The sequence below is a fragment of the Callithrix jacchus genome, chromosome 3 (assembly GCF_049354715.1).
Source record: "Callithrix jacchus isolate 240 chromosome 3, calJac240_pri, whole genome shotgun sequence".
NCBI classification, from domain to species: domain Eukaryota; kingdom Metazoa; phylum Chordata; class Mammalia; order Primates; family Cebidae; genus Callithrix; species Callithrix jacchus.
The window spans coordinates 9,956,724-9,983,868 of NC_133504.1; positions in this window are offsets into that span (position 1 = coordinate 9,956,724).

Below are 27,145 nucleotides of genomic sequence, written 5' to 3' on the forward strand. Positions count from 1 at the left end.
AGTGAAAAAGATATAATGCCAAAATGCAATGCCTAAACAGTGATTGGATCCTTCTGTAAGAGATATTTGGGGACAATTAAGTAGTTATTAACATGGACTCACCATCAGCTGGTATTAAGAAATCTTTATTAATTTTGTGAGGTGTGATGATGGATTTGTGATGCCATTATATATGATTTGACTATGTGTCCTCACCCAAGTCTCATCTCAAATTGTAATCTTCACATGTCAAGGGAGAAACCTGGTGGGAGGTGATTGGATCATGGGGATGGTTTACCCCATGCTGTTCTCATGATAGTGAGGAATTTCTCATGAGATCTGATGATTTAAAACTGGCAGTGTCCCCTGCATTCTCTCTCTTCCAGACACCTTGTGAAGAAGGCACCTGCTTCCCCTTTGCCTCCACCATCATTGTAAATTTCCTGAGGCCCTCCCAGCCATGCAGAACTGTGAGTCAAATAAACCTTTCTCCTTTATAAATTAACCTGTCTTAGGCAGTTCTTTATAGAAGTGTGAAAATGGACCAATACAGGAAATTGGTACTGAGATAACCTGAAAATGTGGAAGTGACTTTGGAATGGGGTAATAGGCAGAGGTTGGTAATTTGGAGGGCTCAGAAAAAGAGAGAATGATGTAGGGAAGTTTGGAACTTCCTAGAGACTTGTTGAATGGTGATAGTGATATGGACAGCGAAGTCCAGGCTGAGATGGTCTCAGATTGAGATGAGGAACTTCTTGGGAACTAGAGTAAAGATCATTCACGCTATGATTTAGCAATAAGCCTAGCAAAATTTTGAACCTGCCCTAGAGATCTGTAGAACTTTGAACTTGAGAGAAATGATTTAGGGTATCTGGTGGAAGAAATTTCTAAGCAGACAATCATTCAAGATATAACCTGGCTGCTTCTGAAATTGTTTAGTCATATGTGTTCACAAAGAGATGATTTGAAGTTGGAACTTACGTTTAAAAGGGAAGCAGAGAATAAAAGTTATTTGGAGGCTGATCATGTGATAGAAAATCAAAACCCATTTTTCTAGGGAGAAATTCAAGCCAGCTGCAGAAATTTTCATAAGTAATGAGGAGCCAAACGTTAATAGCCAAGACAATGATGGACATGTAAGTGATCTCTGCAGCAGCTCGTACCATCACAGGACTGGAGGTCTAGGAGAAAAAAATGGCTTTCTGGGATAATTCCAGGGCCCAGCTGCTCTGTGTAGCCTTTGGACTTGGTGCCCTGTGTCCCCGGCATTCCAGGTCCAGCTGTGGATAAAAGGGGCAAACATACAGTTCTGTTGTTGTTTCAAAAGGTGCCAGCCCCAAGCCTTGTTGGTTTCCCTGTAGTATTGGGCCTGTGGATACGCACAGTTCAAGATTTGAGGCTTGGAAGACTCTGCCTAGATTTCAGAGGATGTATGGAAATGCCTGGATGGCAGAAGACAACTGCAGGGGCAGAACTCTTAGGGAGAACCTCCGCTAGGGCAGTGTGGAAGGAAAATGTGGGGTTGAAGCCCCCACACAGAGTCTCTTCTGGAGCACCACCTAATGGAACTCTGAGAAGAGGGTCACTGTCCTCCAGACCCCAGAATGGTAGATCCACTAAAAGCTTGCACTGTACATCTGGAAAAGCCACAGGCACTCAGTGCCAACCATGAACGTAGTCCTGGAGGCTATGCCCTGCAGAGCCACAGGAATGGGGCTGCCTGAGGCCTTGGGAACCCGCCCTTTGATCAGCATGCCCTGAATATAAGACATGGAGTCAAAGGGAATCATTTTGGAGTTTTAAGCTCTAATGATTGCATTACTGGGTTTTGAACTTTCATGAGGCCTGTGGCCTCATTGTTTTGGTTAATTTCTCCCATTTGGAATGGCAACATTTACCCAATGCTTGTACCCCCATTTCTTCTTCAAAGTAACTAACTTGTTTTTTATTTTATCAGCTCATAGGTGGAAGAGACTTACCTTGTCTCAGATGAGACTTTGTACTTGGACTTTTGAGTTAATGATGGAATGAGTTAAGATTTTGGAAGACTGTTGAAAATGCATAATTGGTTTTAAAATGTGAAAAGCACATGAGACATGGGAGGGGCCAGTGGATAGTGATATAGTTTGGCTCTGTGTCCCTGCCTAAATTTCATCTCTAATTGTAATCCCCACATGTCAAGGGAGGGAGCTGGTGGGAGATGATTAGATCATAGAGATGGTTTCCCCATGCTGTTCTCATGATAGTAAGGAAGGTCTTGTGAGATCTGACGGTTTAAAACTGTCAGTTTCCCCTGCTCTCTCTCTCCAGCCACCTTGTGATGAAGGTGCCTACTTCCTCCTTTTCGGCCATGATTATAAGTTTCCTGAGGCCTCCTTAGCCATGCAGAACTATGAGTCAATTAAACCTCTTTTATTTATAAATTACCCAGTCTAAGACAGTTCTTTATAATAGTGTGCAGATGGATTAATACACATTGCATAATGAAGTATTTAGGAGTAAAGTGTCATGATGTCTGTCACTTACACAAAAATGTTTCAGTAAAAGAAGCAATAGGTAGTACCTCTAGCTTATGAGATACATGCTGTTCATTATCTTATTCCTGTATTATTGTGTATATTTGATAACTATTTTAACACAAAGTTTAAGAAAGCAAATATATATGTCGTGTGTGTGTGTACAGACATATATATATATACTTGCAATTATGAGATTCAAAAAATATCACAGAATCATAGAATTTGCAAACTGTAAAGACTCTTAAAGCATTTCCTATGTAGAGAAATCAATGATCACAGAACGGAATTGAGTCACCTAAACTGACAATGCAATTTCTTTGCAGAAACAACAGTGGTTTGAATATATGTCCTTTTCTCCTTATGCCCAATATTTCCTTCAAAATGAGATTCAAAGCTAATTAATCTCTGTCATCCTTTCAGTCCCTAGAACATATCCATTGGATTTAAAATACATCAATCATTTGTTTATAGAATAATTTTATGTTTTCCAAATCATTGCCATAGAAAGTATCTAGTTTTCCTCAATGCAGCAAAACAAATAAGGTCAAATAACTTTCAAATCAAACATTTGTAGTTGGCTGAAATTATTTTGCAATTTATAGCTGAAAACAGAACAGTAAACAGCAGCTATAAAAAGCAGTAAAGAATTAGCTATATGATTCATTTTTTTTTTTTGGTTTAAATCCATGTACTTTACCTTCTCCATCTACTCTTTAACTCGAAAATACCAACATTTAAGTTCAGCAATACCGAGTCACCAATCCAAACAAAGATGTTAAATTTTAAAAGTGTGATTCTTTAGAAGGAAGGTCAACCTCCTCATCAATTAATCCTTATTTTTCATAATAAAAAAATGTGGGCAGCTGCTGAATCAGGTACTTGGACAAACATTGCTGCCTATTTTGTAAAATCAGCTGTAGCACATTTGTGCATGGAAAGAGTAGCTGATTTTGCAAGATGTTGAAATATACAAGCCACATATGGTTTAGTGTATTTCCCACTGTATTGTTATTTTCAACCAAGAAAACACATTAGGCATTTGTCTCATCCCTCTTTGACTAATGTTTTCTTTATGCAAATGATTGCCTTAAACATACAGCATTTGGCTTCTTTCTGTAACAGAGAAAAAAGAACTACTTGGGCCAGGTGCAGTGGCTCGTGCTTGTAATCCCAGCAATTTGGGAGGCAGGTGGATCACCCGAGGTCAGGAGTTCCAGACCAGCCTGGCCAACATGAATTGCCCAAGAAATTATGAAGTGTCTTCACAACAGTCACACTTGTTGGTGGATTTGGCTACTTTGTCAAAGTTTCTTAGTATTTAGGCTATTTTTTTAAGGAAAGAAATACATTGTTAGATTTACCCATCCACTAGTATGTATAACCCTTCATCCATTTTGGATGGTAATTTATCGTACAGTGTTTTGATGGTTAGACTGCTGTAGAAATTTTCCAAGACATTACACATCTATAGTAGAAATATTATCTAATTGGGAAACTCATTACAAAAAAACAAAAAACAAAACAAAAACTTAAACAAACTGTTAAATAAAAAGGATAAGAAGAGGCTTAAAGAAAGGAAAACACACATGAATGAACTTTATAATAACAATAATTTTTAGTAGTATAAATGTGTTTCTGCCTTGACATTTTTCTACATGTTGCCTATCAGCCTATCTTTACCTAACATTGTCAGATTTTACATATTTTGATGATGCCACAGAAATAAAGCAAAGTACTAAGATAAACGCCTTTTTTAAAAACATGAAAACCTTTCATCTCTAATTACTTCCACCTTAAACTTTTAGAAACACCTTCAACTCTCCGTATATTTCAGCAGCTACTTTGCTTGCTGCAGGGGTACATGTGAGTCAGTGAAAAAGGATGCAGCAATATAAACTCCACTGTTCCAAGAAGTTATATTGCCTCCCTTCTTCCATGAAGACCTCCCCAGAATCCCAGCCCAACTTGATATCCTCTTTTTTAGAAGTTATCTTTTTCTCCTCTTTATGCAAATTTTTAGACACCCTTTTTTTCAGCATTTTAAAAATGTGATCACTGGAAGCACACTTAGATATCATTCGAATCCACCTTCTTCATTTAACCAATAATTAAACTGAGTCCAAGAGAATGTATGTTCCTTACAGAGTTAGTAGTAGAGCTAGGACTAGCAAACCTTAGCTTCTGACTCCCATTTAAAAAATTTTATAGTACATTACAGACAATCTAAGATTTAGGCAGTTGATATCAAATGCTTCCTATATGTGTTTTTTTCTCTACAGAACAGGGGGTTGGTTACTTGAGAGCGGGTATTACGTTTCATAATTCTTTTGCACAATGTACAGTATCTAAAATAGTACAGTGCCTAGAATATGCTTAACTGAAGTAAGTTGAAGGAATTAAAACATCTTATTGCAAGGAAAATATACTGTTACAGTATAATGATGTCAAGGGAAATATTCTTTCATGAGTCATGCCCCGAAGCTTCTAAATTTTTTTTCTCCTCATTATTCTAGAATATTGCTGAAAGTTTTCTAATTTTTATATAAAGACTTATTCAACATAACTCAGTATTAGACATTATTAGCTATAAAAATATTAGTATTATATAAGATTTTGGGAGGCAGAATTTGGGTACTGTCTTGGAAGTCAACATTGAGGGCTACAAAATATTCAGTCTTTTAAGCAAGACAATGTAGTTTATTTTCAAAAGGGCAGATCTAGGATTCCATTGTTTCCTGGAACAATTACAGCTTTAAAACAACTAATCATGGAATTGATACTTTTCCTTTCTGTTTCAGATTCCTAAAGTTTGTTGCTTATTATGCATTTTCATTTGTTCCTTTTATGACACTTGTACATTTCAAAAACCCCAACTGAAAAACCTCATTGTCTTAGTTTGTGTTCCTGAGTCTTAAAATCAACAGGAATTACCAAACCTGAATACCAGTCTCCAGGCATTGCTCATTCTAGGGCATTACGTCTTGTTTAAAATAACAACGGAAGAATAGTTTAGGAGAATATTTTTCCTGTTAATCTATGTCTTTTTACTCCTGGAAAAAATGTAATCATTAGTTTACTGTACATAATCATCCAAAAAACATTCTGAAAACAACCCAGCCCATAACCGTCCTGCTGTTTGCCAGAATGTTTAGAAACTTCTAGGGCCCCCTTTCTTCTATCGATTCCTTGTAACAACAAAAACAACAAAAAAAGCCAAAAACATTGCACAACTCAGAGGATTGTGTGTTTTTTTTTTGTTTGTTTGCTCATTTGGGAGAAGGAACTACATTTTTTGCATCCAAAACTGACAGGTTAGAAGCTGTAAATATGGACCCCAGTTCATTATGAATAAAATGACCAACCTAAAACCCAGATGGAGACTCCCCTGCAGCCCTGGGATTGATCTTGCTCATACTAGGGAAAACCTCAGGTGATCTAAGAATGGTGCTGAAAATGTGTAAATGGAACTTCTCTATGTTCATATTCTTGCAGTTTTTAGAGCCGTGTTCTACCTTGTCTTCTAACATGAATAAGAATTAGATGAATTATCTTTCTGGCTTTTGTTTGGGAGGCAATCTAAATTGCCTGGAGACTAGGATGAAAGGTTATTTTTGTTGTATTGGGGTTTTCTTAGGTGATAGTTTGAACTGCAGCATGGTTTTCTAGCATCTAAAAATGTGCCCTCATATCATAATTCTTTAAAAGACTTATGTGGATGTACATATTATAGGTAGAAATATATTTAAATATCTATATATATATTTAGTATGGGGGTAATGGGATCTGATATGGTTTGGCCCCACTCAAATCTCATCTTGAATTGCAGTTCCCATAATCCCCATGTGTCATGGGAGGGACCTGGTGGGAGGTAACAGAATCGTGGAGGCAGTTACTTTCATGCTGTTCCCAGGATCGTGAGTGAGTTCTCACAAGATCTGCTGTATTATAAGGGACTTTCTTCCCTTTTGCTCGGCACTTCTCTCTGCCATCATGTGAAAAAGGACATGCTTGCTTCCCCTTCTGCCATGATTTTAAGTTTCCTGAGGCCTTCTCAGCCATGCTGAACTGTGAATCAATTAAACCTCTTTCTTTTATAAATTACCTAGTCTTGGGTATGTCTTTGTTAGCAGCATGAGAATAGACTAATACAAGTCAATCTCTGTGTTCTTTTGTCCTTCAGCAAATCTTTAGGAGGCTTTTTACAAAGGAGGAGAAATGTTTTGTAGTGATTTGTGCAGATTTAAGCATATGGTCAAAGTTTCTGTGTGTGTGTGTGTGTGTGTGTGTGTGTGTGTGTGTTGTGTGTGTGTCTCTGTGTGTGTGGCATTTCTAGGTCTTTACAAATAAATGTGCAGGGCTGGCTGGAGACAGGTGTAAGCAGTGTGCTAGCATCTGGCTTCCTGCTTTGGCTCCAATCATACAGGTAGCTTTTCTCTAGCAAAGCAAATTATTAAGGGATCACAGTTCTGATGCTTGAATAAACTGGGCAAGCCTAAAGGAAACTAGGAAAAAAAGAACAAAAGCCCACTGAAACACGGGTCAATGCAACGAGTGCCAGGAGTGCCCAGGTTCCCCTCCTGCTCTTCAGCTGTCCTCTCCCTTTGCCTGTCCAAGTGTTGGCCCTCGCCTTTCCATTATCTGTGATGTATCTTGTCTCCCTGACTCCTCATGCTGCTTTTGTCTATGTCTGCAAAGGCAACAGCATATATGTCCCCAGGGTTCTGGGGCACCTGGTGGGCTTTCTTTTCAGTTTCTTTTGCAATGTTGGTGCTAATCACTTTATAGTTGTCCTGGCTTCTCAATGAATGGTAATGTACTCAAAGCATGTCAACACAGCGGCAAGTGCTATTTGAGATACTGTGGTAGAGTGTGTGCCTTGCATCTCTGGGTTTTGTATAACAAGAATTAGGGCTATTATATGAAAAGGTAGGTTGTGGGAGGCACTTTTGGTATAGAAAAAGAACTGTTATAAATGGTTTTATATAGATTTTGGAATGAAAATTCATGGAAAAATAGGGGTAGAAGGGAAATTTCCTACAATAAGTTTTTCAGTAGGATCCTAGGCTAGCATCTTATATACTGGGAATCCATCAGGTCCATGCAAAACTCTGGGACAAGATGCCAGATTGAATACAGCGGCTGGAAGAGCCATGGCTGTGGCTGTGACAGGTGGACAAGGAGACTCAAATGAATTTTTTTTTCTTTCTTGGTGTTGTTTTGTAGGATGAATGCTGTGCAGCTTTGTTGGTTTGAAGGAACTAAGGAGGAAGTAGAAAACAAAAGAAGAAATGCAGTATCCATATACACTGTTGTTGTAAATGTAATTTTGAATGAGAAGGAGCAACAACGTTGTTTTATTGGTGTCAAGTACTAACCAAACACCTATTTCTTGAAAGACAGTTTAAATAACCCACTCCAGTGTGAATCAACGTGCACGTGAAATAGAGCAGCACCCATAACCAGCACTCAGGCAGGACTACACACTTGACTGTAAGTAACCATGGTTCACATTGATGGAATCACTTTGAGCATCAGCTCTCTAATGGTGGTGGAGTAGATGATATTTAAGGACCTTCCAGCTGTAACTGAAGTTCATGAGTTCACAAGTCAGTGGTATGATTTTGATTATTCCTGCCTACTAGAAGAAATTCCCTGAGACATAAAAATAGAGAGTAGGATTTCACACTCACCTTAAAAACCCCTTTAAAGAGACCCGTATCATCTGAATAATTTCCAAAAAATTATAAATTTTAAGAAAATAAATAATTATGGAATTAACCACCTCATTATGGTTGATTTGTTGAACACGTTTTATTTTAAATAGGAAAAAAAAAAACCCTGAGTTAAATATACTCTGACTCCACTCTAATCTTGGGGAAGTAATTTAAGTTCTCTGACCTTGGTTTTCCCATCTGTAGAGCAACAACAAGATTTCTTTTGTAGAAATTTTTGGAACACTAAGTGAAATAGTGTCTATGAAGTGGTCAGCAGAGTGATAAAAGCTTAGATCCTCAATCAGTGATCAGTATTTTAATACTATATGTGGGCTTTTAGAAACAGTTAAAATTGTACATTCATGCTATATTAGGTGACCTGGGGTTTATTTTTGTATTATATACTCTTATTTTATCACATCTAAGTTATCACTGATTGTATAATGCACTATAATTTTGTGTATCACCGTGAAAAATAACTATAATTCAAACTATGACACAATATTCAGATGCCACCATTTGTAAGATATATCCAAATTTCAAAAGTGCTAGAATTTGAGAGGCATGCAGCTTAAACTTATTATATATAGAGTGATAGAGTTCTTATTTTAAATTCTATGTGGGATACATTTTAACATAGAGTTGACATTGAGTTCTTAATAAAGTTCTACCTGAAGATATGTTCTGTTTTATGATATGTCTGAAATATTAAAAAGGATAGATACATGATTGTATTTTAATTTTCATAGAAATGGTTCAGTCCTTCTATGATGTTTATCAGGTCACAGATATGCTTATTTCATTCTCCCAAGTACATTCTTTAAGAGCAAGGACCTTATCATAAATTGCTATATAACAGCTCTATCATTCAGCACCTAGACTTAATTTATAATAGGTATTCCATATATATTTTAATTGGTTTTTGAAAGTGTCTTCATGGACACTACAATTATAGTCATTTAACAGTGATTATATTGTCTTATGTTGGTGTTTTTATTGTTTTTTGCTTGTTTGAGTTTGTTTATTAAACATTGTACCATACATGAGACAACGGATATCATTTCTTAGACTTGAATGTGGTGACAGACGCCAGATCCTACTGATTTATATTTACTCAGATAAATGCAGCACTTGGTGCTGAGAGAAACACAATAAGTGTTTTTTTAATGGCTGAACAAATGATTTTGACTTTTGAATGCCTCTGTGTCTATTGAGAGCCAGATGTGATATCAAGCATTGCCTAAGCACACCCCTGAAATAATGCCTAATGTCTTACTTTATTTTTTTTTATTTTTGAGACGGAGTTTCGCTCTTGTTACCCAGGCTGGAGTGCAATGGCGCGATCTCGGCTCACCGTTCCTCCGCCTCCTGGGTTCAGGCAATTCTCCCACCTCAGCCTCCTGAGTAGCTGGGACTACAGGCACGTGCCACCATGCCCAGCTAATTTTTTGTATTTTTAGTAGAGACGGGGTTTCACCATGTTGACCAGGATGGTCTCAATCTCTTGATCGCGTGATCCACCCACCTCGGCCTCCCAAAGTGCTGGGATTACAGGCTTGAGCCACCGCGCCCGGCCCCCCATGTCTTACTTTTATCTGGTTTCCCGGGAAGCAGTGGCTTTGTCTTCAACACATTTGTGTAGCCCTACTGTTAAAGCCTGCTGGATTTTCAGGGGCCAGTAAATAGTCTTTAGTAATAGTAGTTTTCATAATTATATTTTCAGCTTGATGGAAGGAATATATTCTTGTAATCTAAATTATTAATTGTGTTTCAAAATTATTCTTATTGCCTTACCTGTGTTTCCCAGTGCTAGAATTAAAAATTTGAAATTATAACCTAATGAAATTATAACCTAATAAACAATGCTTACCATAAGTCAGTAATACCAGAGGATAGTTTAGAGATAAAAGGTTGGGTATTTGGAGCCACAAATCTTGAGTTTGATTTTCATCAGCTTTTCCTGTTGTGACATGGACCAGGTCATTCAACTTATGGTAAGACTCAAGTGAGATGCATGTAAGTGTGTTAGGTAAGCCGTAAGTTGTAAAATACAACTATATATTTGGATTATAACAGTAGCAAATTGCTTATTTTTCTCTTAGACAGATACAAAAATGATAATTTGAACGTGGTTACAAAACGTAAAGTCACCTCTACTTTTTGTACAAACTTGACTTCTCCAACTGCAATGAAACTCCAGTACAAACAGATTATGTCATTGAGCCCTCATATATAAATACAATTATGTTACGCACTTTAATGATTTCAAAAGAATAAAGGCTTTCTAAGACGTTCTTCTCAATGTAACATGATCCATGATATTTTTTAAACTCTTGAAACGAAAAAAAATTGCCTGAGGAAGTGAAACAGAGTCAGTTTTCATATTGGCACGCTATTTCATGAGCATCAGGTGAAAACTTTTCAGGTTTAATGCTTTATAATTCTCCCAGCTGAAGCTTTAGAACTTCAAAGCACTGTAGAACATTTCAAATTTCTCTTCTGCCCATGAGAAAACCTTTTGCATTGAAAGTTGCTTTCAACTGGAATCCTATATTTGGTATTACACAACAGTGACATATTTTTCCAAGATTAAAATTACACACCAAGAATGTAAAGTTGCTCAAGCAAAACCATTTCTATTAAAAATGTTCCCACTATACACTATGAAGAGCTATGACCTTCTCTTGTCCCTAAATAATGCTTACTATAATAAATGTAAGAACCATTTATAAATTCCATATTTGCCTAAGAAATACCCATATTCTAACCACCTGCAATTTACAAAGAGGATTTACTTAGGCATAATTATGTTTCCTTTAACCAGTAAACAATAAATCTACCACTGATTGTAAAGACAGGCGATCGGTGGGGATTATGAAGAAAATGACATGAAAATCAATATGTAATTCCTGGGAAAAGGGCATACTATACTTTTAATTTGAAATCCACCAGTGGCGAAGTCATGAATATAAAACTTGCCTCTGTCAAAATAATTTGTTTTCTGTAAAACGAGGAATCATCCTTGGTTATCTAATACTTCAAGAAACAGTGTCTTAGCCCCTCTCAGAATCTGTGTGATGCTGGCCCCCTTTGGCAACTAAAAGAGCTCTTTGAACCATAGAACAGATGTAATGAAAATTGGTTCCATTAAATGCAGCTGGTAAATTACAAACTGAGAAATTAATGCACCATACCACGACTCTAGGGGCTAAAATGAATCAAGGTGTGGTTGCCAGATGCTCACGTTTCCTCACCACCACCCCCAATAAAAACATCTCTGTTTATAGATTTGTTTAATAGAACATAAATCATTGGTTTAGGCAATGAGAATTATGAGATCATGATGAGTATCAGTCCACTAAAACAATAGTTGTGTTATAGTCACGTAATGAAATTTTAAAGGGAATCAAACCTGTACCGTGTAATTCTTAAACACTCCTTTAGCTCAGGGAATGCACTGAATTTCCAGGAATACTCACTATCCTAGGATATGCTATCTCTGAATTCCAGAGGGAAGGGAAAGTTGATTTGATCCCATCCACAAACAGCATGCTCCTTTGTTGATCTCAATTCAATTTATTCCAACTTGATGTGCTGCTGGTGGCTCTACTAGTAGAACCTGACAAAAGTCCATTTAGCATCTGTTTGTGAGGTGCTCTTCAATGGTTCTGAGTAGTCCTCTTGAGTCATTAGCTAAACATCGTTTCAAAAAACTACACTTGCAAGAACCCCCCTGTGAAGACTTGAGAGGAGGGAACTGAAAGCATATTCCTAGGTAATTCAGGCAATTCCTGGGATATTTCTCCCCCACTGCCCTTCTTAAAATAAACAAACAAACAAATAATTGCCAGAGGCTGTGTTTCGTTAGACTTCTGCTGCATTGTAGATGTACCTGCAAAGCATTCTGGAACTAAGATGGTTCAACTTTGCTTATTTGAAAATATCTAGGTTTCTTATTAGTCATTTAATGCAGCGAATTAGTTCACTCTTTTCAAAGAAAATAAAATTTAGTCATTTAAAACATATTTTTATAGTAAGTAATTCAGTTCCATCGTGGAGGATAGAGGAAATACTAGAAAAAGTTCAAAAGGGGATAGAATTATTAGCAAAATTTGATTTTCCAAGCAGAATAATAGGTATATGGGTATCATTACATTTTATTTTTCATATGTTCAAAATACTGCATACTAATATTAAAATTTAAAAATATTTTAATGGACTTACAGCAAAAAATGTTATGAAGAGAATTTTTGGGGGAATGGGGGTAGTTATTAATATCCTAATTTGCTCCCTCACTGAAGTAGTTTTAAGTTTTCTGGGATTCAAACAGAGAACAAAGATATGCTGAATTATATTAGTAAATATTTGTGTGTTCTATTTTTCCTTGCCTAAAATATGTGGCAACATATATATGCAGCCTGAGTGTTTTATTTACGGATATTATGGAATTCATTTTCTGCATACCTTCATTATATAAAGGTATTTCATAATCCACAAAGGTAGACTGGACAAGAATATGATGTAGTTTGATTTAGGAATTGCAACAATAAATAATGACCTAATTGCATACTAATGTAGTCACATTTTCTTAAACTAAACTCTGTAAATACAAATGATTTAACATGTACCTCTCATATTCCTTTAAAGCAGCTGTCAGGCACAAAATAAGCGAATACCTTTAATTCCTATATACAAAGAAAAGTGGTACAACAAAATGAAAAAGCATATACAGTTTTAGGCATATGTGATACACATCACACATTCCATAGTAACCAATTACAGTGTGTAGGTTGGGGTGGCCTATTTACTTTTCTGTCCAATAAAGCACTATTCTAATTAGAGCACTGCATCATACAGAACCACACTACTTCCAGATAAAGAACTTTCTGTGAAGTGCACAGATATGGCAATATGCATGCTGTATGCTTTATAGCTATTATAAGCATGGAGCAGCGACAATTTTCTATTGTTTTATAGTAGCATTATTTCCACATACAGAGACATATGCACTAAATGCATGCAATTGCCCACATACTCCACATGCTTTATAATACCTATATTTCACCATTAGCAATTTCTCCTTTGAAACAAATTGAAATTCTTCTTGATGTACAGATATGTTATTTCCATAGTTCTACAAAGGTCACGTTTCTAGATGAGTAAAAACAAGTTGGTTGTTTCTCGAAAGCTCTGAAAGAGTAAGTAAAAGTCTATGCATACCTAAGCATTCTTTCCTCCTTATAGGTATTCATTTGAGAATTTTTTAGAAGAGATTTTGATGTGTGTGGTAATTAATTGAAATAAATGAAAAATCTGCCTTATCTCCAGACTAAATTTGCTTCAACAGCTGCTGATCCTCAAGCTCTGAATGTCAGCCAATTAGTGGAGAAGTTTTCCATGGCTGCTGCCCTAACCAGGCTTCCTGTCTGACAGCTCCATTTTCAGCCTCAACCAGGGAAGTAAAACTTTAATTTTATATTTTTCATTTTACACAGAAATAAAATCAGCAGATAAAAGATGTTGAGTTTTTTCAGATGATTGCTCACCCAAAACAACACAGCATGACATAACACATGACCAAAAATAAGAAAATAGTGTGGTTTTTGAGGTTTACCTAATCTTTGAATAAATGTCAGCTGATATATTATTTTTTTCACTGGACATAGTATAGAGAATTTCCCCCCATTTTAATATAACAGATGAAGAAATGAGAGATGGGAAAATGTAAAATTTAAGAATTGCACATTTTGAGGCACTTAGCAGCTTGTTCTAATCCCCTCCAAAATTTCCATAACAGTAAAGGTAGAAACTCCCTTTTGGATTATATACAATTCAAAGTTAAACACAATTTTTTTATAGATCAAATTATTATGTCTCATCTAGATTTTCATTTCTTAAAATCTGGTGAAAAGGAATGACATAGGGCCCTCTGTGTACAACCCAATTTCCTAAATTTTTAGTTTACACTGATGCCTATACTTTGGCAAATGCATCGGGAAGAATATCACACATAAAGACCATACAGTAGTTTATATCATTGACAGAGGCACAGTTAGAAAATTTCTGGTTTGCTACCCTTCTGCTGTACAGGAAAAAGTCAATTCTGGTAACTAAAGTAATAGTCAACAAAATGCTAAATCCTGTTTCTACTGTCACTTTCAAGATGCAATATACTTATACCTAATAATGGGAGACGGCCTGTTTGTGAACACGTAGCCTATGAGCAGAATGAGAGGTGAGATTTAGCCACATGGAGAAAGCAAATATGATTCCAAGCACAATGAAGTTAATTGGAAATAAAATGCATAACATTTATTGGACTTTAAAACAGTGAATTCCAAAATAATTAAGTTAATAAAAGAGTCTCACTCTTTCCTGAACTAAATTAAATGGCTCCAAAATTAATTTCATTGGTTTTTTAATTCACTGTTAACTCAATATAATGAGCTTTTAAAATTAACTTCTTTGTTTTTGAACTCACAGCAGAAGTCTATAAATGAAGTTTTAACTCATGAGTTAAACTCAACTTTTTCCAGATTTAGGAAGTAGTCATTTGATACGTAGATAACAAAGGCATGTATAAGACCTAGGACATTTTACTTGAGAAATTCATCCTAGAATGTGAAAGGACCCATTTACTTATATAGTTGCCCCACAGTGTCCTCAGGAGAACTGGTTCCAGAACACCTCCCCTGCATACCAAAATTCATACCCTATATAAGTCCCTTTTATAAAACTTATGCACATCATCCTGAATACTTTAAACTGTCTCAATTATTTATAATATATAATACAATGTAAATATTATGTAAATAATTGTCATATTGTATTGTTTTAAAATTTGAAGTATTTTTATTGTGGTTATTTTAAATTTTTGCAATATTTTAATTTTTCTTTAAGTTCTGGTATGTATATGCAGAACATGCAGGTTTGTTATATAGGTATACACATGCCATAGTGGTTTGCTGCACCCATCAACCTATCATCTACATTAGGTATTTCTCCTAATGCTATCCCCCCATCTCTGATAGGCCCCAGTATCTGATGTTCCCCTCCCTGTGTCCTCATGTTCTCATTGCAATGTTTCTGATACACAGTTGATTAACTGTGGGGATGAGCAACTTGCAGATACTGAGGGCAACCATTTTATATCGGCTATATGGACATGAGAAAGGCAAAGTGAAATCCATGATTTCAAATAATGATCTAAGAGATAAATATATAGAAAACCAAAATGAACTTTCCAACTCTGGCAAATGGCATTTCAACAATGATCTAAGATATACGTTAACAAAGTAATTTGGATATTATATTTCTAAAATTCTATCCATTCAGTAGCCCAAATTATAAGCTTTCCTATATCTTCAAGACAGCAAGAATTGTATAATCTACAATTCATCCTGACATATATATTAAAATAAAAGCAAAGCTAGGCTCAGTGCCTTGCACCTGTAATCCTAGCTACCGAGGAGACTGAAGAGGAAGGATCATTTGAGACCAGGAGTTTGAGACCAGCCTAGGCAACTTAGCAAGAACGTGTCTCTAAGAAAAAAACTAATTAGCTAAATAAAGGCAAAAGAAAACACATTTTGCATGTCTTTTATTGGGATAGTTGCATAACAAAATTATGGAGATTGATTTACATTTCAGCAACTTAAATTTGAGTATCTGAGCTCTCTGTATATTTGGAATCTATTATTATAATGAAATACCTCTCATATTTGTATTTTACTTTCACTTTTTATTGCTACCAGTTTGTCCTAGACATTTATCAGCCCAGGCTTGAATAGTTCTAATAGCGCCCTAGTTTACCTTCTGTCTTCCTGCACTGGCTCCCTTTCTCCTTGGGAATGTAACATTTCGGTTGTTCTCTATGGAACACTCCAGCATCAACCATCCTATTCTAATCATATCACCTGCCTTCCTTGGCTCATTCCAATTTTTCTGCTTTCAAAGCAAAGATCACTATCTCCTGGAAGCCTTCTCTTACTCTGCCTTCCTGGCTAGGTTAGGTGCCATTCCAAAATACAGGGTTTATTACAGCTCTTTCTTACCACTGCTGGGCTGTGGGCCTTCTTTTTGGTGAAAAATGGGTGCCTGCTTTTTCATATTTGAATTTCCAGTGCTTAGCAGGGTGCATGACGCATAATTTGCATCCAATAAATATCCGTTGAATGAATAAATCCTTAAGCACTGTCAGACTACTACTTCTTAAAGCTTGCCTCCACTGTGTTACTTTTTGTTGAAGAAACTTCTCTTTCACGTTGCTTCATAAAATCTAAACTCCTTTATTACCAATAAACTTTCAGTTTCCTCAGAGTTCTAACTTTTTTTCAAAAATGTTTCCTATGTCCGTCCCCCTGCCTAGGATACTTTTCTCTCACCTCAGTTCGTATTTCCCGATTCCGACATCTTCAATTTTATGTAAATCAACACTGACATTTTCATTATTCTCAATGTATTTGCCATCCAGTGTAGCTCTTGATTACTGTATTAATTTTGTTCCCTAACTAGATGGTAACACATTGAAGGTAGCAACTATTAGGTATTCCTGATAAGATTATAGGATCATAATCTAGGAAATAGGATTATAAAACAACAGGTTGAGCTAAACATATCACCTGATTCAGATCCCTACTTTTTTTTTTTTTTTTTGAGGTGGAGTTTCGCTCTTGTTACCCAGGCTGGAGTGCAATGGCACGATCTCGACTCACGGCAACCTCCACCTCCTGGGTTCAGGCAATTCTCCTGCCTCAGCCTCCTGAGTAGCTGGGATTACAGGCACACACCACCATGCCCAGCTAATTTATTGTATTTTTAGTAGAGACGGGGTTTCACCATGTTGACCAGGATGGTCTCGATCTCTTGACCTCGTGATCCACCCACCTCGGCCTCCCAAAGTGCTGGGATTACAGGCTTGAGCCACCGCTCCCGGCCAGATCCCTACATTTAAACAAATAAGTTCTTGGGGCTAAGAAAGTGATTACATCACATGTCAAACCAGGACCCAAGGGTGAGGTGAAGATGACCCACATAGCTCCTGTGTTACAGTACAGCCTGACTTGTCATTGCTTGACCAATATATCTATTTAATTTTAGTTAAATATCTCATTTAAAACCCTATCTATAGATTTTCCAGATACCCCTATCCCACTTTGTAATCTTAGGTGAGCTACTATCTCTAATAATTAGCATTATAGGAACGCAATTCAAAATTTGTAAACCTGGAAAATTTTTCTTCATTGATTTCATACTACTGTAGATGCTTAGCAATAGCCTGTTCCAACAAAGGGCTACACTAGAAGCCATGAACAGAGCAAGTATTGGGAACACGGAGATGCAGAGAGCACCCAGCTTCCGCTGAAGGCTCCGAGGAAGACCTCGGTAGGAAGCTGCAAAGGGTTGTGTCTTGATCTGTGATGTGTGATCCCTGGGTATCGGTTTCTGGAACACTCTCTCTGATCCTCAGCTGGGTCCCCTAGCTGATAAAGAGTGCTGCAGCCAACCTCATGGCCGCTGTGCAGGGGGCCCATGATCTCTGGTGTCATCACTACACTAAGAATGATTCTAGAAGTTAGAGCCACTGTTCAACTGGTTCAAAGGGATAAAAGAGATTGGCCTCCAATGTCACTGTAAATGTCCTTTTCAGTAAAGTCTAGATAAGACTAAAAGAAGAGTGAAAAAAGTCCTTTAACCTTCATCCCAAACTTCCCAGGTGGTTCCCACTAAGACTCCAAATCCTGGCTATGTATTTTTTTTAAACCATTGTTGTGTCATCTCTTTGGATGTTTCCTTCCCCAAAATCGTCTGACTCATATATATCTGAGTATAGGTATGCACTGACCCAGTTAACCTCTGTTAGTGTTTATTCATTATTTGAAAACTTCCCCTAATTAATTCTAGTATGTAGTTCATCAAGAAGTTTACACAAAATCAATTGTACATCTATTTGAGTTATTCTGTTTACTTTCATTAATTGTGTAAGTTTTCTTTTTATTTCTTACTAACTAATCTGTCATGCCAACACATTTATCTTCACTTCATATTTTTCAAACTTCTGGTCTCAAAGTTTTACATCTTCTAAATCATTTTTTTAAACATTTGAAATGTATCTGTAGTCCTGGATCAAACATTTATTCATTACTCACATTTAACTTTCTCTAGCAAGTTTTCCTAATGACCTAGGGATAAGAACATGTTTTCTTTCATCTGGAGCCTAAACAAAGACAATTCCCAATAAAGTTGACATACATCCTTTAAAAGTGCCTTAAAACAAAGACATACACAATATCTGCCTTGGTTCTTGTGGTGTAATATCTCAGAAAGATTAGCAGTCACACATTTTGTGTGCATTTCATGAGAGTATCTAGTATCACATCATTATAAATATTTGCTCAGACACAAACTTCAAAACTGCAAACTCTCCATTTTAATATCACAAATATAGTAAGATATTTGCTACAGTAAAGGTAAGGTATAACACAGCGATAGTCTTCTTTAATAATATGCACCGGCAAGATATTAGATCAGGTAATTAATATTGTCTTTAAGGTTAGCCAAATTGGTGGTCATTGGAGAGGTAATTAACAAGGCAAGTTAACATTTCTACCTTCAACACATAGTTGCAATCAGGAATACAGGACTTAACTCTGGGAAAATGAAGTGCATTTCTTGTATTATTTTTCTTAATTTTAAATCTTTAATGCTTCAAAAATTAATTACATTAATTATACCAATAGGATCATTTCTCGTATTATGCTGTCAACATGAAAAGAACCTTTAGAGAATTAATTCTGGTTACCTAGCCCCCAGACTCTAACATTAAAACCGTACATTTACTATATTAAACTTCCAGGCTTGGGCAAAATAAGATGTGCATGTAAAACAATAGAAAAAATTTAGTGTGGGTCTAATTAATTTTTATATTTTCTTGCTTGGGGTTTTCTAAATGAATGCAGTAATTTCTATGTAAATGCTTATATCATCTCATATTTTTACTTTAACATGTTTAAGTTTTCTGAGAATAAATATATTTGTTAAATTCCTGGTGGGATGTTTCTCTCAAATGGCATATTTTTAAAATATCAATTTTTATTTGTCTAAAAATCTCTTTTTATTATGGCAGATTTTTATAGGTGACAGCATTTGTTCAGGGATACTTCTAATTATTTAGTGTTTGCTTCTTATTTTGTTTTAAGAGTAAAGAGAAAAGAAGGTATATGATTATAATAGCAAGAAAATAAGCACCAAGTGAACATAAGTTATGGAAATGCAACTTTAACCCAGATATTTAATGCAAATATGAACAACACTGTTTTACTGTTGGAGAAATGCAGTAATGGGCAGATACCTCTGGAAGTACTGTAAACTATATTTTGTATTATGTTCCACATTTACTTTGCAGAAATAAAATGAGTAACTACTTGTGTAACTGGGAATTTGATTCACATTCACAAGAAGCCTCAAGACACAAAAAGCTGAGCCATACCTAGTGGATTGTGGTAGAATGAGTGAAGAAGGCACACTGCATGATTTTTTTTCCTGCTATTACTCTTATATTTATTTCATATACAATCTATTGTCTCATGATTTCACAGATAATTATACAGGAACAGTTGACTTGCAAGAAAAATATTCTTAACATGGAAGCTTTAATTGTAACGCTTATATCATAGAACTAAAAATAAAAAAAAACAAAGACACTGCCCTTACGCTTATAATCAAACTCTACATTTAATAAGGAAGTGAATAATTCACATGCCTGTGTTGTCAATAAACCATACTTCTGAAAACCCTAGGCTCAGGAAATGATTCTCTGTGTTTAGGTATCACAAATAAATAGCATGAGAGGATAACATATTATTTGAATCTGAGTCTTTACCACTGCAGTGTTTATGTTTTCAAAGGTTATCAGTGCTTGAAAAAAAGAATTAACCCAATTACACAAGTGCATGTTTGCTCCGTTATATGATGCATTTGATGAAGTCAGATCTGGATATGTCATGATAAAACGAAATAATCATTCCTGATCATTTGAATGTAAAATGTTTACTAATATTTAATAAGAAAATTAGTATTTTTATTTATGCTGGGATATTAGTTCATATGAGATAATTAGATGTACATACTTAGGCTTAATAGCTAAAAATGTTAGCAAAATATAAGAGGGACAGAGACAAACAGAACAAAATGCTGTAAGCTACAGGGCAGAGACCTTGTCTGTTCTCCTCGTTCTCCTATCTTTTCACTGCATAAGCTATTTGGGTTTGAATCAAAGGGACCAAACACTAGATTCCATATGATAGAGTGACTTTGAAGTTCATTGAAAACAATATTTAATTCATATCAACTAAGTAGTAGATATAATCCATGAGAAAATGTAATTGGAAGTTGACACTCAAGAACTATTTCTGAGCACCTACTATTTGCTAGACATTAGACACAGAGAAATGAACAAGCAGATACAATCTGCGCCTTAGCAGGAATTCATCATGGGTGGAGATGGATAAATATTTTATGAATATTTCACATGTTGTTAGTTCTGATGTTAAGAGAGAAATAAAGCAGCGTATAAGGGACAAGTTATCCCCAAAACATTTCTATTTTCATTTTGGTTATTTAAAAATAGGTGCCCAGGAAAGACCTCACTAATACGCAGATATCCGAACCGGATGAAGAAAGTGAGAAAGCAAACCATGAGGACATATGATAATTACATAATAATACAGAGGCCCTGAGGTAAGAATGGTTTTAGACCATCCGAGAAAAAAACCAAGAGAGCCACGTGGCCAGAGCCCAGTGAGCAGGAGAAGGGAGGAAGATGCAGTGAAGGCCATCACCCAGGGCCTCAGAGGCCACAGTAAGGACTCAGCTTTGACACTGAACGAGATGGGAATTACTGGTTGGTGGTGAGCAGAAAGATGACATTATATAAATTCGATTTTAACAGAGTCTCTGGCTGCTGCTGAAATCAGATTGTAAAGAGTAAGGATGGAATCAGGAATACGGTAAAGAGGGCTTTATGGTAATTGAGGAGACAGTGGAGACTTGGGCTGTGATGAGGGTGGTGAGAAGTGGCAAGATTCTGGCTTTGCTTTGAAGGCAGAGTTGACGGGGTTTACTGGTAATTGGTTGTACAGACTGAGTTGGGCTGACAGAACAACTCCAAAGGTTTCGACTTGAGCAACCACACAAAAAAGTAGTTTTCATTTACAGAATACTTCTGAAGAAGCAAGTTTGTGGGGTAGAAAATCAGTACATATATTCAATTAACATACTGAGAATATAGTCTCAAATGGGGTTCCATTATTGCAGCTAAGGAAGTAAAGATTAACATTAATAGGTGCGAGTGCTTTTGAATTTCCATCCTGTGTGACTAACATAAGTCATTCCAGCGCAATGCATTGCATCAAGGCATGGACTGAAGGAGGCACCCACTACAGTGAGGCACTTGATTAAAATTAAATCATAAGTATTAACATTAATAGGTGCAAATGCTTTTGAATTTCCATCCTGTGCGACTAATATAAGTCATTCCAGTGCAATGCATTGCGTCAAGGCATGGACTGATGGAGGCACCCACTACGGTGAGGCACTTGATTAAAATTAAATCATAACTAATACTGATAAAAATTTAACTTCAGCAATAAGTATTTATGAAGTTCAATTTTCATTAGCTTTGTTAATAATGTGCCCAAATCTACAGTGGAGGAAAAGCAAGTGAACTATGCTCGCCCTGAAATGAAATGATCCCTAATTTGAAGCAAAAGACATGTTTTCATGCACTGGAACGTCATGCACCATTGCAGGTGCTAAAATGAACTTTAACACAAAAACCCTAGTCTAGGCCTTTTGGAGAGGTAGGTATTGCTTATAGGGCAAAAATTAGGTTGGAAGGGGAAGGTTACCAAAAAAAAATCTTGTATTACATGGATTCTCCAAATAGCACAGTACATACATCTTTGATATGAAAATCGAATGGGTATGTGGTAATTAGGAACAGAAAATATCTAAAAAGGTTCGTTTGGGGGACCATAATGATACAAGTTTGAAAAACATTGCCAATACTAGGTTTAGGTGTAAGGTTTATACAGATAAGTTTTCTTAAGCTATAACTTCAAAGTTGTGATTTCATCAAAACCAAACAACACAATAGTTGGGAAGAAAAAACCCGACAAAATGACAGGAGGCAACTTGAGCCTACTGCCACTGTCATCCTTGTGGCCCAAAGGGCCAAGGTTGTTTACTTGCTTAGTCTAATAGACAGAATCACTAACTATCCTCATGTGCACAAAGGGAGAGGAAAATCAGTCACTCAGAACCTTCTGGTCTACGGGGACCATGGGTCAGGTCTGACAGTGACAACCACAGATATTTATCATACTGGTCAGTTTGCTATAGAGTAAAATTACACCGCATTCTTGTCCACATGCTTGGAGCCGAATAAAAAGCTAGAGAGAAATTAAAAGGTACAGAATCATCCTACAGTTAATATTCAATGAATAACCACTGGGTAAAGAAGATAGAGGTGAGATGTTCGCAATATCCAGATGTGATTTCTGATACCATTATGAAATAGGCTGTTTATATCTGGCATCTTCCTGAATTCACGCTTCCTCTGTTGCATTTCCCGGATTCCCCTGTTGTATGATCCATATACTTAACATAATACATTATTTTCGGCTGCCCTGTACTGAACACTCTTTTTCAGACTCTCTTGATAGCTCCTCTCCTGCCATATTGCATTACAGCAAATGAAAGCAATGTCCTGTGATATTCTCTCTTGCATTTCTTTCTCTCCTACTTTGCTTACTTGTTTTCTCCCCTTAGGCAGACTTAAAAACTCTCCTGACTTTACCTTCAAGGATAAGGAGTTACAAAATCGCTCTTTCCAATCCTGGCCTCTTTCAGGAGCTACAAACTAAGCACTACGATTCCAGTGTTAATAGGTCCACAGTAAAAAAACATTATATCCTCTCCTTCTTCATCTCTCTGCACTTCTTTCTTTTTGCATTCCTTACTTCAGTTAATGGTCCAGCTCAACTTCTAGTCCACAGTCTACAGAAATCTAAGGATCATTTCATATTTCATGTTTCACTGCTGTTGGAAAATAATAGCCCCCACCCCATCACAATATATCTATGTATTCTAATATATGTGTTCTAATTCCCAGAACCTGTGAATATAACTTGGGAGGAAAGGTCTCTGTAGAGGTAACTAATTTAAGAATCTCAAGATGAGACCACTGGAGTGTGTTCTATAGCCCATGGTAAGTGTCCTTGATAGAGGCGTACAGAGAAGAATGTAAGACACAGAGAAGAAGAAGAAGAAGAAGAAGAAGAAGAAGAAGGCCATGTGAAAGGGAGGCAGAAAGTGAAGTCATGAGACCACAAGCCAAGGCCCTCCTGCAGCACCTAAGGGCTGAAAGCGCAAAGGATTCCTTCCCACAGTCTTCAGAGGAAGTGTCAATCTACTGACACGTTGATTTCAGACTTTTGGCCTCCAAAGGTGGGAGGGAATATTCTGTTGTTTTAAGCCACCAGGCTTTTGGTGATTTGTCCTGACAGTCAAAGGAATGAATACCATCTTCCCACTATTAACAGCCAATCAGTAAATAAATCTAATTTACAATGAGATATATTGATTCCCAGTCTGGTTTAGGCTGTTATTCTCAGATAGACTCTTGTGTACAATAGCTCTTAGCATACTGGAGCAGAGGTCATAAACTATAGAGAGAAAATGATAAACAAAGCATAGCTCACTAGTTAATTTATCAAAGACCTCCACTTACTTCATGGAAACAGAAAATCTACTAAAGTTACTTTCTGTGATTGAATAGAAATATGTCCCTTATTTCAAGATTTATGAAAGTGAAAGTTGGGAGACTTCTCAGCTATCATTTTATATAAGTGGCACTACAGAAAGAAACCCTCAGAGGCATAGCCTTGTGATGGCTTTAAGGACATTCTCATCAAAATAGCCTCGCTTAAGACTCAGCTTCTGAGGTCAAATTAACTAAAATTACATTCACAGGTGACATTTGCCATGTGACCTTGGCAAATGTTGCTTGCCTCTCTAGGCCTTAGTTTCCTCACTTTTTTTTTTTTTTTTGAGATGAAGTCTCGTTTTTATCACCCAGATGGAGTTCAGTGGCACAACCTTGGCTCACTGTTACCTCCACCTCCCGGTTTCAAGTGATTCTCCAACCTCAGCTTCCCGAGTAGCTGGGATTACAGGTACCCACCATCATGCCTGGGTAATTTATGTAGCTTTGTAGGGACAGGGTTTCACTATGTTGGCTAGGCTGGTCTTGAACTCCTGACCTCAGGTGATCCACCTGCCTCAGCCTCCCAAAATGCTGGGATTACAGGCGTGAGCCACCATGCCTGGCAGTTTCCTCACTTTTAAAATGAGGATGTGAATAGTATTTCTTTTATGTGGTTGATGATAGGATTAAATGGACAATGTTTGTATAGTGCTTACCAAAATGCCTGGGACATATTAGGGTTTCAGTAAAAAGCTTTATGATCATTGCTTCTAACAACAATGGCACTGGCAGATTTGATATCAAGGTCAATGAGAAGCACTGATGATGGTGGAGGATAAACAAGGTCCATAAAAGATTAACAAGAAATCTCTGTTGTTGTTTCTTGGAATGTTATATCCATGGCTTCCAGCTAAGATTCCAAAAGAAAAAATGAGCAGATAGCTAAAATGGCAACCACTTTTAATAATAATTTGCTTTTAGGTAGTATTGATACTTTTGGAATAGATAAATCCTAAAAATAACCTCTAGGTTCTATATTTATGGTGGTTAATAAAACTCCCGGGTATATCATTTCCCCTCATGCTTCTCAGTTAAAATGAGGCAAGCTGAGAAAAATGCCAGCTTCTCCTCCATCTTCCAAGATTACCTGCAAATTTGAAATTTAAGAACTTTGTGAAATGCAAGATACAGTGAATGAAATACCTGCCAATACTTAGTTTTCAGTAATAATGTATAAATAGGCACTTGAACATTTTTAATATTTATGTATTTTTAAGTGTATTTTATTTATGTATTTTTAACTGAAGGCAAAAAGAGATAATAACCAATCTTTTATATCTTTAAAAGCCTAATGTTAGATTATCCTTCACTGGCTGAGAACAAATTCTGTTTCAACAGCATTAAAAGAGGAAAACAAATCAGAATGAAGTGGGTGGCAGTACAATTCCTTTGTAAACAGCTTGTAGGAAAAATATGTGCTGCTAGAAACTTTTCTCTGATTATAATTACTAAAAGTTAAAAGGGTTTCAAGCCTTTTAATTATATTTCTTCTTTCCAGAAGCAGGTTGGTATGATTTTCAAATTCATAGTATGTCACAAATCATAACCTGGAATGCAATTTTTCACAAGAGTTAATATGATTTAGCTAGTTGGGTTTGGTTTATAAAACACACACACACACACATACACACACACACACACACACACACAAATAGGTTTATAATTTGTGCTCAGCTTTGCAGGCTTTGGAGCCAAAATGTTGCTAACTAGCATGTTTGCAGGACTGTGACCCTGCAAACTTGTGAGATTATAAGGCAATTCTTGACACGTGGCTGGTGAAAATGTGAAACCAGACAGAAAGGCACCCAATGGTCAGCATTTTGGATTGGAAGGAAGTGTTAGCCCATAAACAGATGGTTATCTTTGAGTGTTTGACACTGATTCCTGACCTCAATGTTGTTTTAATATATAGAAAGCCCAAATATCCAAAGCTGTAGAACAAATCTTCCCATTTTTCCCATAATGAAACTCAATTTTTCAAACAGCTGCTTTTAATGGTATCAATATATACAGCATGTCCATGCAGGACATCGAAGCAGAAGCCCTTGGACTCAGATGTCTCCCTGTGAATCTGGACACCACATTCATCACATGTGGATCCCAGGCAAGTGATCTGATTCTTCTGTGTCTCAGTTTCCTTGTCTGCATAATAGGGATGATAATAATATTGCCCATCAAAAAGACTAAGATGAGTTCATATAGGTAAAGATTTTTAAACAGTACTTAGAATACAGAAAATGGTATGTGAATATTAGCTATTTTTTATATGACATAAACTGTAGTATTGTTTCCCAGTTCATTAATTAAGAGAAGATGGAATAAAATTACATGCATGATAAATTGGAAGTTGATATCACTACAAGTACAGAAGAAAAGGAAGTCAAATTCTACCATATAACCTGAATATTCCAGAAAGGGATAAAGGGAATAAATTTTAAAAAACAGCAATCATGGTGCAGGCATTATCAGTTCACGTGAATAAGGAATTTCACTTGGTCCTCATAAAATACAGGAGAAAAGAAGGGGGACTCAAGCTGGTGCAGTGAGAACCACCCAGGATTGAAGCTCTCGGTGAATGCATGGAGAAGCTGCTATAGGTGCACCCCAGACAAGCAGGGCCTGGAGTGGACCTCAGCAGTCGTACAGTGGAGGGCCTAGACTGGTAGAAGGAAAACCAAGTAAAAGAAATACTTCATCATCAACAATTTGGGCGTCCACTCAGAGACCCAATCGAAAAGTCAGCAACTACACAGATGACAGGTGGATAAATTCACAAAGTTGGGAAGAAACCAGCGCAAAAAGGAGGAAAACAACCAAAACCAGAACACCTCGCCTCCTACAAAGGACAAAAACTCCTCACCAGCAAGGGAACAAATATGGATGAAGAATGACTGTGACCAAATGACAGAATTAGACTTCAGAAGGTGGATAATGAGAAACTTTTGTGAGCTAAAAGAACATGTTTTAAATCAATGCAAAGAAACTAAAATCCTTGAAAAAAGATTTGAAAAAATATTCGAGGAAATGGTAACAAGAATGGATAACTTAGAGAGGAATATGAATGAATTAAAGGAGCTGAAAAACACAATACGAGAACTTCACGAAGC